Source organism: Nipponia nippon, unplaced genomic scaffold (genome assembly GCF_047370975.1).
Source record: "Nipponia nippon isolate SJK-2023a ecotype South Korea unplaced genomic scaffold, ASM4737097v1 scaffold_4, whole genome shotgun sequence".
NCBI lineage: Eukaryota > Metazoa > Chordata > Aves > Pelecaniformes > Threskiornithidae > Nipponia > Nipponia nippon.
This window is the reverse complement of record NW_028262358.1, coordinates 73652987-73666732: the sequence shown is the minus strand read 5'-3', so window position 1 is coordinate 73666732 and position 13746 is coordinate 73652987.

Here is a 13746-nt window from a genome sequence, read left to right as displayed (position 1 = left end):
AGCACACATAAATAACTTTCAAATGCTGGAGGTAGATGTGCACATCATACACAAGCAATGCAATGTATTCCTTCAAGAAGAAAGTAGCAGAAAGCAAAAGGGAAAGAGAAAAATATGTCAGGACAGGTTCAAGGATGGCTTTCTCTCTTGATAGTCACTCACAACTTCACTTCTCTTCGCAATAATAAAAATTATATACATTTAAAAAGGCCTTGACTTATTCCATCTATCACATATAGTTCATCTCTTTTCTAGTTTCCACAGCAACTTGTCTTAAATCCTTCAACATTCTTCTCCTTGATTATTCAATGATACGTGAATAGTTCTGATAACCCATCTGATATAGCCAAGTGATGGAAATATTTGTCTATGGGGCATTGTCTCTGTAAAGCAAACAAATACCACTTCATTCAAAGGGGACAGTCAAATTCATCATTGGTGAAGCATTCTGCATATGAGGTTTACACCTAATGATCACCAGAACAGACTCATTTAGAGATATCCCTAGAGATATAAAGACCCGCTATTGTGTTGATAAAATTCTTTTCATGCCACTGATACCTTAATAGCCAAGCCTACAAAATGACAGGCATGGAGACCAGGCAGGCTTGAAGATTTACCTGGACAGAAAAGGAGCAAGAGGGTTGTGATTTTCATTTGATACCAGAATTACATACCCCAGCATAGAATTTGTCATTTGATTTTGATCATATATGTTCTGAAGGCATTTTACCTATAACAGCGTGTCTATGAAAATCTTCACATAAAACAGAGGAAAACAAAAAAAAGCTGGGGAAAAAAAAGTTCATTTCCTAACTCTGACATGAATAGAATTTTATACTTGCAAATAGCTTTAGCCTTCCTGTTTCCAAAAAAGGCAGTAAATCACAGACTTGGGGGACTATGCAGACATGTACCGAGTGGAGGGATGGCAGGGTGTGGGGAGGGAGGAACAGCTTTATAGGCAGAAAAGAAGCATTCCATGGAAGTAACACCGCCAGATAAATCCCCTGTTGCAGTCTGTCTGTGCATTCCACTGCTAAAGGGCCACGAGTTCCTGATAAGGGGTCATTTTCTTACCCCTGGACAAACAGGCAATTCACAGAAAAGAGCTAATTAACTCTGCCACGTATCGGAGGATCTGACACGCTTCTGTCACACTCCCTTCTCTGAGCAGGGTGGAGTGGATGTTGACTGGAGGAGGGCTGCAGAAAAGGCTCTATCTGATAAAAATTCCTCTTGTAAACTAATTTTTTTCTTACTTTATATGTTGGAAAATATTTTCAAATGAGGAAGAGAGGGAAAGGAAGGGAAGGGAAGGGAAGGGAAGGGAAGGGAAGGGAAGGGAAGGGAAGGGAAGGGAAGGGAAGGGAAGGGAAGGGAAGGGAAGGGAAGGGAAGGGAAGGGAAGGGAAGGGAAGGGAAGGGAAGGGAAGGGAAGGGAAGGGAAGGGAAGGAAGGGAAGGGAAGGGAAGGGAAGGGAAGGGAAGGGAAGGGAAGGGAAGGGAAGGGAAGGGAAGGGAAGGGAAGGGAAGGGAAGGGAAGGAAGGAAGGGAAGGGAAGGGAAGGGAAGGGAAGGGAAGGGAAGGGAAGGGAAGGGAAGGGAAGGGAAGGGAAGGGAAGGGAAGGGAAGGGAAGGGAAGGGAAGGGAAGGGAAGGGAAGGGAAGGGAAGGGAAGGGAAGGGAAAGAAGGAAGGAAAGTGATCTAGCTGGCTAAATAACTACCTGTGCAAAGCTTTTATTCAGGCTTTATTTAAAATACAGGTTGGACTTGCATAAATGTGTCTACTGATAACACATTTAGTGGTGCTCAGGTGCAGATGAAAAGACACGTCTTGTATGTTGAAAGATCATCATAAACACAGCAATATCATACATGTGGTCTTCTTAAATGGAAGAAAAGTAGAAACTCCAAATATTTGTAATGCACAGGGAAACTTTAGAGTTCATCTCCTGGTCATTTAGTAAATATAGCACTCCTCCACTTTTTGTTGCCCAGAATGAATTAACAAGGAGGTTAATCTAACTACATTTTTAACTAGCCTCTCTGTGAAGGATGCAAGTACACGTCATCTACTTTCCAGATTGAAGCTCATGACTGTTCATCTGTGTAATATACACTGCCTCAACAATAACTTTATGGATTTCATCAAACAAGTGTTGGCAGTTTCCCACTCAATCACTTAGTGTAACTGTGGACTCTTCTCTTGTTTTCTGACATCAGGGAATGCCTTAACAGAGAAATTATTGCCTCATACCTCTTCAAATACTGATGGGGTTGCAAAAAGACAAACATCGGATGCATGCTTCTCTCTCTGGAATGTGTAAGGAAAAGACCAGTCCCTCAGTCAGTAGAAAGGATTAAATCCCTTCTCTACAAAACAACCCCCTTGGAGGAACTTTACAGTTCTTCATAGCTCAGGCAAATGCCATTTCAAGAGATTCTTCAGCAAATAGACTAGAGGGTTCTCTATGAGTATATTAAAAACTAACTACATGGCTAAGATTCAGCCATTGGGTAGATGTGTAAATTAAGGGTATGACAGCTGCTATAGTAACAGTTTTGCCTTAGTAAATGAACACAAGGTCTGATCGAGGCAGATACCTGCTATTTGATTATGATCTCCAGTCTCCCCAAACCTCTTGCTTTGGACGCCTTCACAGTGGGCTATGAACTAAAGCAGTAGCCTGTTGTTAAAAAATTTGAAATAAAAAGAGAAATCACTAGAGCACACTGGCCCTGGTACACAGAATTTTAGTTCCAACTGTGCAAGCTAAAATAATGAGCATTTTAAATAGAAATACTTGAGGCAAAACATAATGTCTGGCAAGGTAACTGGGGAGGAAGTATCTCATGTCATCCATGTGGAAGTCTCCAGCCGTAACAAAAGCTTCCTTAGCTACTCAGTAAGTGACTAAAATTATAAACATTTATATCACAGTTAATTTACTTTCAACTGTAGTTTGGAAAGCTCCTCTTGCTCTCTTAAATGATGCTGCTAAATGTCAAATTCACAATTTTGGAAAGTTATTGTCAACACTTTGCTATAAGTGGATATTAATTAATACTAAATTGCAATGGCTTCCATAAAACTTCAATGGATGCCAAAAGAAAAAAAAATGTTCATCTTCTATGTTACTACAATGAATAACAAAAGAAAAAAGAATGATTTTCCACTTACAAAATAAAATGTTGCCAAGAGCTACATTGAGCTAGTAGCCATTTGTTTCAAGCAGATACTGACTCCTGTCAGATGATGAGGGAATATGAGATTTGGTAATCTTACTGGCACATGTCAGGTGAGCATGGCCAAGAAACACAGAACTGTCTCCTAGCAATAGCCCTTTTCATCATAGTTGTGTTGCATGGTGCCTAAGAAAACTGAACGTCTAAAGAGAACAATCGTGGGGAAAAATCTTTCTGAGAGTCTTATGATGGAGGAATGTGGTGCAGAATGGTAGAGATGACTGTAACAATTCCAGATTTTCCTGGAAGCACATTTTATTGATCAGAAGCTGGAGTCAATAAACTCACTGGAGATCTGAAAATGCTAAACAAAGTCACTGAAAAAAAAAATTAAGTACCACGATCAGCCCTGTATATTTATTGATTCAAGAGACAGGAGTAATATCTGACTGTTGAAAGCCAACTGTGATTTTGACAACACTTTCATAAGAGCAAATAAGAACGCGTGAGAAAACAAAACTTGCAATATGAAAGAACCACACAAAAGAGGCGTGAGTCAGTTATAACATAAGGTATCAAAGATAGCCAGAATAAAGGCTGGTGTAACAGATTAACAAGCCTGAAACTTTAAAAGATTGTGTTAAAACCGCAGAGGATGTTAACAGAGAGAAGACTATCAGAGATGAGATAAGGAGAGCTGACAAAGAGACTATAAATATCACTCACAATGTGATGCGATCAATACAGTAGGAAAATGACCCAGAGTGAACATGCATCAGACCAGTTGCCTTCAGAATTTAAGTCCATCTTCTGTTGAGAGACATAATTCTTTTTTTTTTTAAAAAGAGCCAAAAGACTTTTAAAACAAAAATAAATTATTTGTATGTCATGGTGGAGGAGATATAAGGTATAATAATTGAAAAAGGTTTTTGAAAGACAACTATGTGGGGAAAAAAGGTATCTGATTGAGAGCAAGAAAGGATGAAAATAAAGCTTTTTGTTTCTTAGATGATAATGATGGAGTGATATAATGAGTTAGAAAGGGGGAAAAAACCAAAGAAATGAAAGCACAGTCAATCTTCAGAGAGAGGATATATTTGTGGAAGACTCAGACAATGAAGATAGGTGGAAAATAGTCAAAATGGTCAAGAACATACCAAGAACTGTTAATGCTCCCCTTGAATATTTATGAAGAGGAAGGAATGACCTAAACCAAACTTGAGAAACTAAATCACAGGAGGAAAAGGAGATCTGGAAAAGCTTGAAAGAGAAGAGAGTAGTCAAATAACAAATACCTGTAACCTACAAAATCTGATCTTTGATAATCTGCTGTAGATTTAATAAATCTCATTAACACTGTGTTAACAAGTATCAAGAAAAATAGATTTCAGTCACTGTGTATAAAATCAAATGCACAGCATTAAATGAAATTTGAAGATCTATGAAATGGTCATCATAGATATCAACACATTATGACCATGGATATCAAGAAATCTTAAATAATAGGTAATAAATTTTATGAAGCAAGAAATTAAGGCACAAGAAAGAGCAGAAAAGCATGTTACATTTTGCTAGGCAGAGTGCCTAGCTTAAAAAAGCTATGAAAGTTGCAGTTCCATGAGCATATTTGATCTGTCCCAATAATTCCCCACCATCACAGAGGCAGACTCTTGCATTTGCCACCATCTTCCACCTCCTACCTCTTTCTTTTCCCCGGATCCAGTATTCATCTGGTACTTCAGCAAGTCAGTTGCAATCACTAAGGTGAAAGAAAACTAACCTGGGAAAAGAATAATTTTTCAGCTTCTTTAATCAGCTGAATCCATTAATCAAGTAGTTAAACAAGAAACAGAGCTGGCACAGACAGTCCAGAGAAGGTAAAGAGAAATTTTGTTTTTTGTCGACAGTGAGCTGCTAGGTCTGCTCTACCATCAAAATGGAGCCATACTCTGAGAAAGACCAAGCTATAGATAATTTGACACCAATAAAAGTATATTATTCTATGTAGACTTGAGAAATGGACACAGTAGAAGAAAAATACACAGAATAAGAAGGAATAAATCAAATACATTTAAAATTAAAGTATTATAGGAAGGCAAAGAACTTAAGTAGTATGTGAGATAACCTAAAAAGAATTTACATGAAATCTATGAGGAATCAAATATAGGAGGTAGCTGAAATTTTCAGTATCTTTAGGGTGGGGCTCAGAGTTAGGATGACAGACACCAACTAAGAATCTCTAGAAAAATTATTCCTCCAGTTTAGGCCTCTTGACTGATTCAAGAGGCAATGGAGAAATCACATGGAGCATAACCCAATTGCTCAAAACAGGAAGTGCAATAAGATTGAATAAATATTCCTTTGGCCAGAAAAGATAACAGCAAATTTTGAGAGAGACTTCACATCTAGGGTGCATGATACCAGGAAAGAGGAGAAACAGCAGATCAGAAAGGAAAGACACATGTTCTTTAAAAGCAAAAAGCAGGCAGCTGATACTGTTGACTATTACATTACAAATCTAACCAATTGAACTAAGTAGTGTGAATGCAATGGTTAATGAAGACCTTAATTAGAAACAAAATTATTTTAGGAGCAGCAGTGTCAACAGGAATGTCACTGAGTGAAACTGACCCGACTTTTCAAAAAAATGAGTGAATGTTTTCAGTGAAATGGAACTGGAAACCAAAGTGCTTGCAAATAATTGAAGGACTGAGATATATCTGATACAAAGTGGATGCAAAGTCAGAAAGATTGAATGCAAGGGTAAATAAACTGTAGAGACAGCAACAGCAAACACAATAAATGTGGAGGCAGTCACAACACAAGGGCATCAGGCTGTGGGGTATCATGTCTTGTAAAGAAAGCAAACATCTTGCAGAGTCCATATGATTTTCTGCAGAAATAACAGAGATCAAAATCAGAACCTGTTCAAGAACAGAAACTGAAGAATAAAGCTCTGATTGTGAGGCAGAGACAAACTGCTATCTTACTTAATTCTCTTGGTAAATGTTCACAGAAGCCTATAAAAGTTTGTTGGTTTTTTTTCTTGGTGACAGAAACAAATGAACGAAGAATGAATTTCAAAATAAATAGTGGTACTGATTACAATGTAATTTCTGGAAGCACATACAAATATACGGTGACACACAAATAAATGGTGACTTTCCTGGCTAAAATCAAAACAAGTCTTAATTTATACAGTAAGCATAAAATGAACCCATGTGGTGAAGTCATACAAGCACTCCTGTATAAGGATAAATACAATCAAAACACCTCAAAATAATGAAACAGGAAGTTTCCTGAAAGCTTGTTTTGAAGAATAGTCTGCAAATATGGAAGATCAAAGGGTAACTCAAACCTAGGAAAGTTAGTTAGGCTAACAGAGGGAGACTCCTTCAGAGGATGTCCCAGAACAGCTAGTGTAGGTTGCTATCCTGAAACACCAGGCAGAGGAGTCATCTGGTTTCTTCATTGTATAGAGACCCAAGCCTTTTCAAGCTAAAATTGTCCTTGATGGCTAGCATTTAAGTCAGACTGACTTATCACTACAGCTTTTTATCATATACCAGCCCAAAATATTTGAATAAAGAAATCAGGAGCTAATAGTCTTTTCTAGGAACAATTAAGGCAAAATCCTCTTCTGGGAGATTTTAAAAACTTGACTAGATAAGGCCCTGATATAAGGCCCCAGCACCCTGATATAACTTTGAAGTTAGTCCTGCTTCAAGAAGGAGATTAGTCTAGATGGCCCCCAGAGGTCACTTATGACCTAAATTATTCTGTAATCGAATGATTTTGACTGGAATGGGAACTTGTGAAGAACAGATTTTAAACTCATTGATCTTAGGAAAATTAAATCAGAAAATAATGCAGTTTGAAAAGAATCCAAACAAAAAAAATATGTTTGTTTCTGTAAGAAATATTTTATTCAAGCTTTCCAACTAAGCTAATGCACTGCATTTTAGACAAAAAAAATGAAAGCCTCCACTCAGAAAAACACTGTAGAAGATAGTTATGATATCTGGGGTTTATTCATTAATTTTTCTTCTCAGGAAAGTGCCTTAGCCATCAGGTTGTAGAATATTTTGCTCTTATATCTTCTGTTGGTTTTCCATTTTCAATAACTGCATTTTGGACCAAAGACAGAAACCAAGGTGTTGCATCTCCCCAGGAAATACACTAGCCATTGGACTAGAGAGCTATTACCATTAGGTTTGCTATACTTTGCATGGATTTTGAAGAGTTTTACAAGGTGGAACAATGCTACCACAGGAGCAGCGTAATTTTAAGATGAGTTTATCACAGTATCTAAGACCTGTATTGTAATAGTTCAATAGGAGAGATAGCAGCTTAACAGCTCTGTGCCTTATTTCCTTGATTTGAAAGTGTTGAGAACAGAGCTGTAATTCATGGCTCATTCAGTAAATAGAAGCACTCACTAAAGCATTTTAATTCTGAACTGAATCTAGTCAGTAGGAATGTCATTGTATGTCCTGGTTTCAGCACAGAATTTCCTGGCATGGTAAGAAAACCACATAAGGAATCAGTATGAAGTGAGGTTATTCATGTCTTTTTAATAAACTGTTGATTTGGTTACTCCCCTCACAAATAGCAATGATAACTCCCTGTCAAAGATGTATTTGTACATCTCTGTGGTCAGAGCATATATCAGGTTGGTCAGTCACTGGAACAGGCTCCCCAGGAAAGTGATCAGGGCACCAACCCTGTCAGAGTTCAAGGAGCATCTGGATGACACACTTGGTCATATGGTTTAGTTTTAGGTAGTCCTGCAAGGAGTAGGGCGTTGGACTTGAAGATCCTTATGGGTCCCTTCCAACTTGAGATATTCTATGATTCTAGGATTTGTACATGTGAAAATGCCCTGGATGCTATTCTGAAGAATATTTCTTTGATGTCTTTATTTGAACATGACCAGTGTCCCCTTATTTTCAGATGAAGGAGAGCCACAGGTTCATCAGTTTGTCACATTCCCTCTTTGATCCCCCATCGACTAGTGTAATTGATTGCTTTTTTTCAAACAGTCTTATTTTCCCTTCATTCACTTGGAACCTAATTCAATTATAGACAACAGTAAAACATTTAGACATTTTAACGTGCATACATTTGCTCAGGGTTGCTCGTCTCAGAGGAATGATTTCTGCCATTTTCCTCAGATGAATTCCTTTTAATACCACAGGAATGCTGACTTTTTAAACTATAGCTTTATGTTGGTGCCTTTGATGCTATGTCTACATAACATTTTTCATTCTCAGCATGACCCACAAAGATTCTTTCGAGGATGTTAAGCCTCAGAAATGATTGTTGCCATTCTTGTGAAATTAAACACATGCAAAGTAAAAGACTATGCTTCTTATGGACAATTTATCACTTCAAAATAGAAACACACTGGGCCAAACCAATGCTAAAGTTAATTTCATTAGATTTAATGGAGTTTCTCCAGGACTAACTTCAGCTAACTGTGTAAAACTATGAAGAAAAAAAAGCTTAGTGAAGTCGCATTCTCCACCATGTGAGGCTAAGTAATAACAGAACTTATCCAAAAAACATACTGCTTTGCTTAGGTTAAGATTATAAGTGCATCATGATCATATTTTTCCATACACAACTGTAGCACAGAAGTAAATGCATACAAAGAACAACTAGACAACTAATCACATTTAAGGCTCCTAAACATAATCTAACTTCCAAAACATGGATGATATAGATAGATATCTCATTTAGAGTTTTAAGTGGTGCTGCCTTATAAGGAAATTAGATTGGTAATAATCAGACTAGTAAAAAAAATCAAACTTTGATTCAAGAGGCAAGTTGAGATAGGTATACTCTGTGTCTGCATCTAGCTGTTCTTGATGTTTGAATGAAACAGCCATTGGAGAAGGTCCTTGGTGTGAGGAATAGAGCTCGAGATTCCAGCTTTCCCCAGCCAAATACATCAACTGGAATAAAATTAGTTTCTCTCCCATTCTGCCTTCAGGAGGGAAACAGACTGTTTCCCTTCTCTCTCCTTCCTTGAATGAAGCAATAAAACATCTTCATCTTTCTGATTACAAGGGAATGCTTATGCAGGAAGGTGATGTCAGCTTGAATATCTTCAACACTGGGCCCTTTAGATGCACTGAGGTCTCCTAGTCCAGAAGTCTCAAGACGATTGGTCATGAAGACTATGGAAGGCAGAGACAAACACTAGTACCCAACTGAAGAAGGTATCCTATCTTATCATTGGAATTTACACCAATATCACTCTGCCACTGACCATCAGAAAGAGAAGGAAGTTTACCTCAGTTTCCCATTTCCTTGTTGGGTGCTCTAACTGCAATACTACAGTATTAAGAAAAGGAGAACAAATGCACAAATATCATTTGAGGCTTGTGATCATCTCTTCCCTGTTAGAGGATGGTTTCTGTGCATGTCTGCCAGATAAAGCTCCACAGCAAAGCACAGCAGAAGACCCTGGTAGGATACAAAGAGGAGATGGGTATCACCGACCGGGCACCCTGGGAGAGAGGCAGTTCTCTGCACGTGCAGCAAATCACTTGCAGAACACAACTATAGAGATATCTAAACTTTGAGGCATTCTCATTCACAACTGGATCCAACCTTAACTATTTAACCCCATCTCCCTGCCAGTGAAGAAGCTTAGTGAATATTTCACAGGAGAAAGGAAAGGAGATGAGGATGCTTGGAAGCCTCTGACTCTTGGGCTCTGTCATAGCCCTGACTTAGTCTAGGTTGTGTCTTCACTGCAGTGAAATTCTGTATCAACAGACTGACATTAAGCAATCTAAGTATGCCAAGTGAAACTATCAATCTCTAAGCAATACCCCCTGAGGAACCTGAAGGTGAGTGTGAGCTACAATCCCAGCCTCAGATTTTCAGGTGGATTTTCTACTCTCTCACAGTGTCCTGTGAAGTTCAGGTTATGTCATTAGTAGTAATGAATTAGCTTTAGCTAGCTTTCAGCTCTGATGATGGCATCAGTGAACTTTTGAGCTGTCAGTCAACTGAAAACGGCTGTATAAAATTCTGTAATATTCAGTTAATTATTCCTGTAAACATAATTTCAGTTGATTTATATATTTCTAAGAACAGAACAAAAATGCTACTTCTATTTGAATGAATTGTCCCAAAATAGTTGGAGTCTTGAGCCTTGCTTACATGACTGTTTAGTGAAAGGATCAATCTCATAAGTGTGAAGGAGGAAAACAAAATGCTTGGCAAATTTCAGAAAGTATGTGGGTCAAAGAGAAACAGTGCAGGTAGGAGAAGAACTGGCAGCAATGCAGGCAAAGGCGAGTGGGGCAGAAATGGCAGAGGCAGAGACAGCAGCAGCATCTCTGACGTGAGACACTCAGCTTGTACATCACGGGCAGGGGCTTTGCTGCTAGCTCCTGCCTCTGACATGCCTCCCTCTCTCATCTGTTGCAAGCTATCCCCATGCTGTGTACAGTCCCTGTTGCAGCCTGGGTGAGGAAAAAGGCAAAACCCAAAAGGAAGAAAAAAGGGCTCTTTTGTGACTTTCCCTTTTTCAGCTTTGTGGGAGGTTGAGACTGAGCTTTGTCACAGACTAGTGGCCTGTGACAGTGGTCCGGGTAGAGGAGCACTCTCCAGGCAACAAAGCACAAAGAAAGAGTCGCTGCAATCAAATGAGGAACGGGATGAAATATCTGCCTTGACTGTATTGTAAAATAACAGGGAAATATGCTTTTTAATCAGGATGACCATCTGTGATGGGTGACAGTCCTATTTTAAAGTTTCCTGTAAAAAAGGCCTTGCAGGATTTTGAAGTTAATTTGACTCCTCACCTGGAAGCTACCTTACCTCTGACGCTGCAAAGCCTTCCAGCATGCTCTGCTTAAACTGTCTCTACACATCACCCACCGCAGAAGTTTCTCAGGTGGAAACCATTCTACTGTTTACAGTTCACAGAAACACTGTCTAATAGTTTAGGACAGGAAGTGAAAAATGCCACTAAGCCAAATGAAACTAGAAGGGGGTTTATGTGGGCAGAACGTAATGAGTCAGACTGATATTTTGGAAGAGTTACTCATCTGTCTAAGAACTGTTTGATCAGTCCCTTAAGAAAGCAAGCTTAATACTGCTGTGTTTTGACTTAAAATATGTTGATGACAGTGGGTAAACCTGTCATCCTTTTGAGGAGTAAATGTGAGAACCTATTGAAATTCATTTGGGGAAAAAGATGGCTGAAAAAAACACACGCATTTCCCAAGAAACAGGAATGGACCACTGCCCAAAAGGAAGACAACATGAGACCAGATCTTTTGCTGCAACTACTTTTATGTATGTTCAGCTGTCTGTGAAATAAAGGGAAAAAGAGTATAAAAGCCAACCCAGAAGACAGAGAGGGACTGGGTTGTGGGAATGTCCTGAAGGCACCACCTGAATGTGGTCTTACAAGACTGTGAGAGTTTGTGCCAAGAAGCGCCATGCTGCGATGTCCTGCAGTTGGAGAAGCAGAAACATGTGCTTTCACTGTGAATATAACTCCACCACTGGGGTCTGGTTCCACCATCAATTTTACCTTTTAAGAGAAATAACCTGAAGAAGTGCAACATTTGTTTAACTACTAGAGTCAAAACAGGATAACAATTCTGCCATGATAAAAAAAATGCCCTCAGGTATTTTCATTATCTCTAGTATTCAGTGTTTCTATTACATTTACATAATAGTGTTTATATTACATTTGATCCAAAATATGACAACATGCAGCTGGTATTGCATCATATTAAGGTGTTGCATTAGGTATGTGACAATGTACCAGAACAATGTTTTTTAGAGAAGAGGCTTGAGCGTGCTCACATTAAATCCACAAATGAAACTTATGTGACTTCAGGTTTAGTTCTAAACTCCAAAATCACACTGAGGCTCCTTAGCAAAAATATGAACAGTTACAATTAGTGTATTTTATGCAAATGGAATTAAACAAAAATGTCATTTGGCCTGGAGCTTCTGACCTTAGTTTTGCCTGCAGCTCAAAGTACAATTAAGAAAGGATAAGAACTCATACAATTACATTCAAATAAAATGTTCTCTGAAAATATTGATAGACAAAATCAACCATTCTTCATAAAACTCTCTGTCTCTCTCCAAGTGTAATTATTTTCTTCCAAATGTCCAGTAATGACATGTGACGATCTATTCAGGCATCTCTGCAGCTCACAGGCCTGTAATACTCTAGCAAAATGGAAGTGGCTGTGAACTGTCTTAACACGTTAGTTGTATAACCCTTGTCACTCTTATATTTGAAAATTCTACATTTATTAGCATATTAACAAACACCACATCTCTGATAAGAAAGTTTTGCTTTCATGTTAAGCATAAACCTCAGAGCAATCAAATGATTCTGCTCACAGCAGATATCCTAAATCCTATGCCAAGTGGTTATTATACACAGTGTTATAATACCAAGGCTATAATCCATCATGGTCATGCTAGTGGATCCCACTAAGGAATCCCAGCACAGCTGATGCTATTATTCTCTTGAGTCTATTTATATGGTGAGACATGTCTATTGAAACTAGTCCTCATTTTGCATTCTTCCAAAGCTTTTTAAGATGTCTTAGTGGTATCAGTGTAGTTTCGTGATAACACTATCAAAGAACACAAAATCCAAAGTTGTGTGAAGTGCCACAACATGCTAAAAAGCTCATGGAAATTAATATCTGGGCAGTTTTTCAGGAAGAGTGATATGTGTACGTTTTGCTATCTATTTTGCACTCCCATCTTCTCCGTTCCAGAACGGGCTTTCTGTAGTTGATACTACTGTACTATGGACATGCGTGTTTAGAGAAGTCTTGATCATTTGAAATAAGCCAGATCTGCTAGTATTGAAATTCAACCAAGACAAGGAAGAAATAATATGGTAAGGAATCAGCTGATCTGGGTAGGAAAAAAAGGATGAAGTAAAAGTTTGGGCACCGTAATAGAAAAGTAAAAGAAAACTAGAAAACTAGTTTTATAGCTAAGGGCAACCAGACGTGTCCTGTGATCATATGAGCCCAAATGGTTGCTCGTTATCTAAGAGAGGTTGTTTGGGTGCAAGTCAGGAAGAAACTTCAAACTCATGCTTCACAGCAAGCGCTCCTTGCACAACAGCCCACAGACACAAAGAGCAGAGGGCCTCAAAGCTCTCAGCATCATCGCTAAGGGAAAGAAAAGCCAGGCAAGGAGGGCTAAGAAGGACTATACTGTATTGCTGATGTTGTTTGTGTACAGAAAAATTGTAAACAGAAGTATGACCAAGGCCATATTAAGTAGACAGACTAACAGCATGAGACACTTCCAGAACTTCCAGAACTTTTTTATTAGTCCCTCTGGCACTACTTCAAAACAATAAGCAAAAACTCTATTAGCCTCAAGAAATTTTCAGTTGCCTTAGTATTGGTGTTATGAAGACAACATCATATTAAGTGATATTGTAGAGTGGAGTGACAGCATGCCATTGAGTTCAATAATTATCATCAACTGAGTCTGCATCTAAGAACCCTTCCATCAGAGCTAGTGGGATCACGGGAGCAGAAA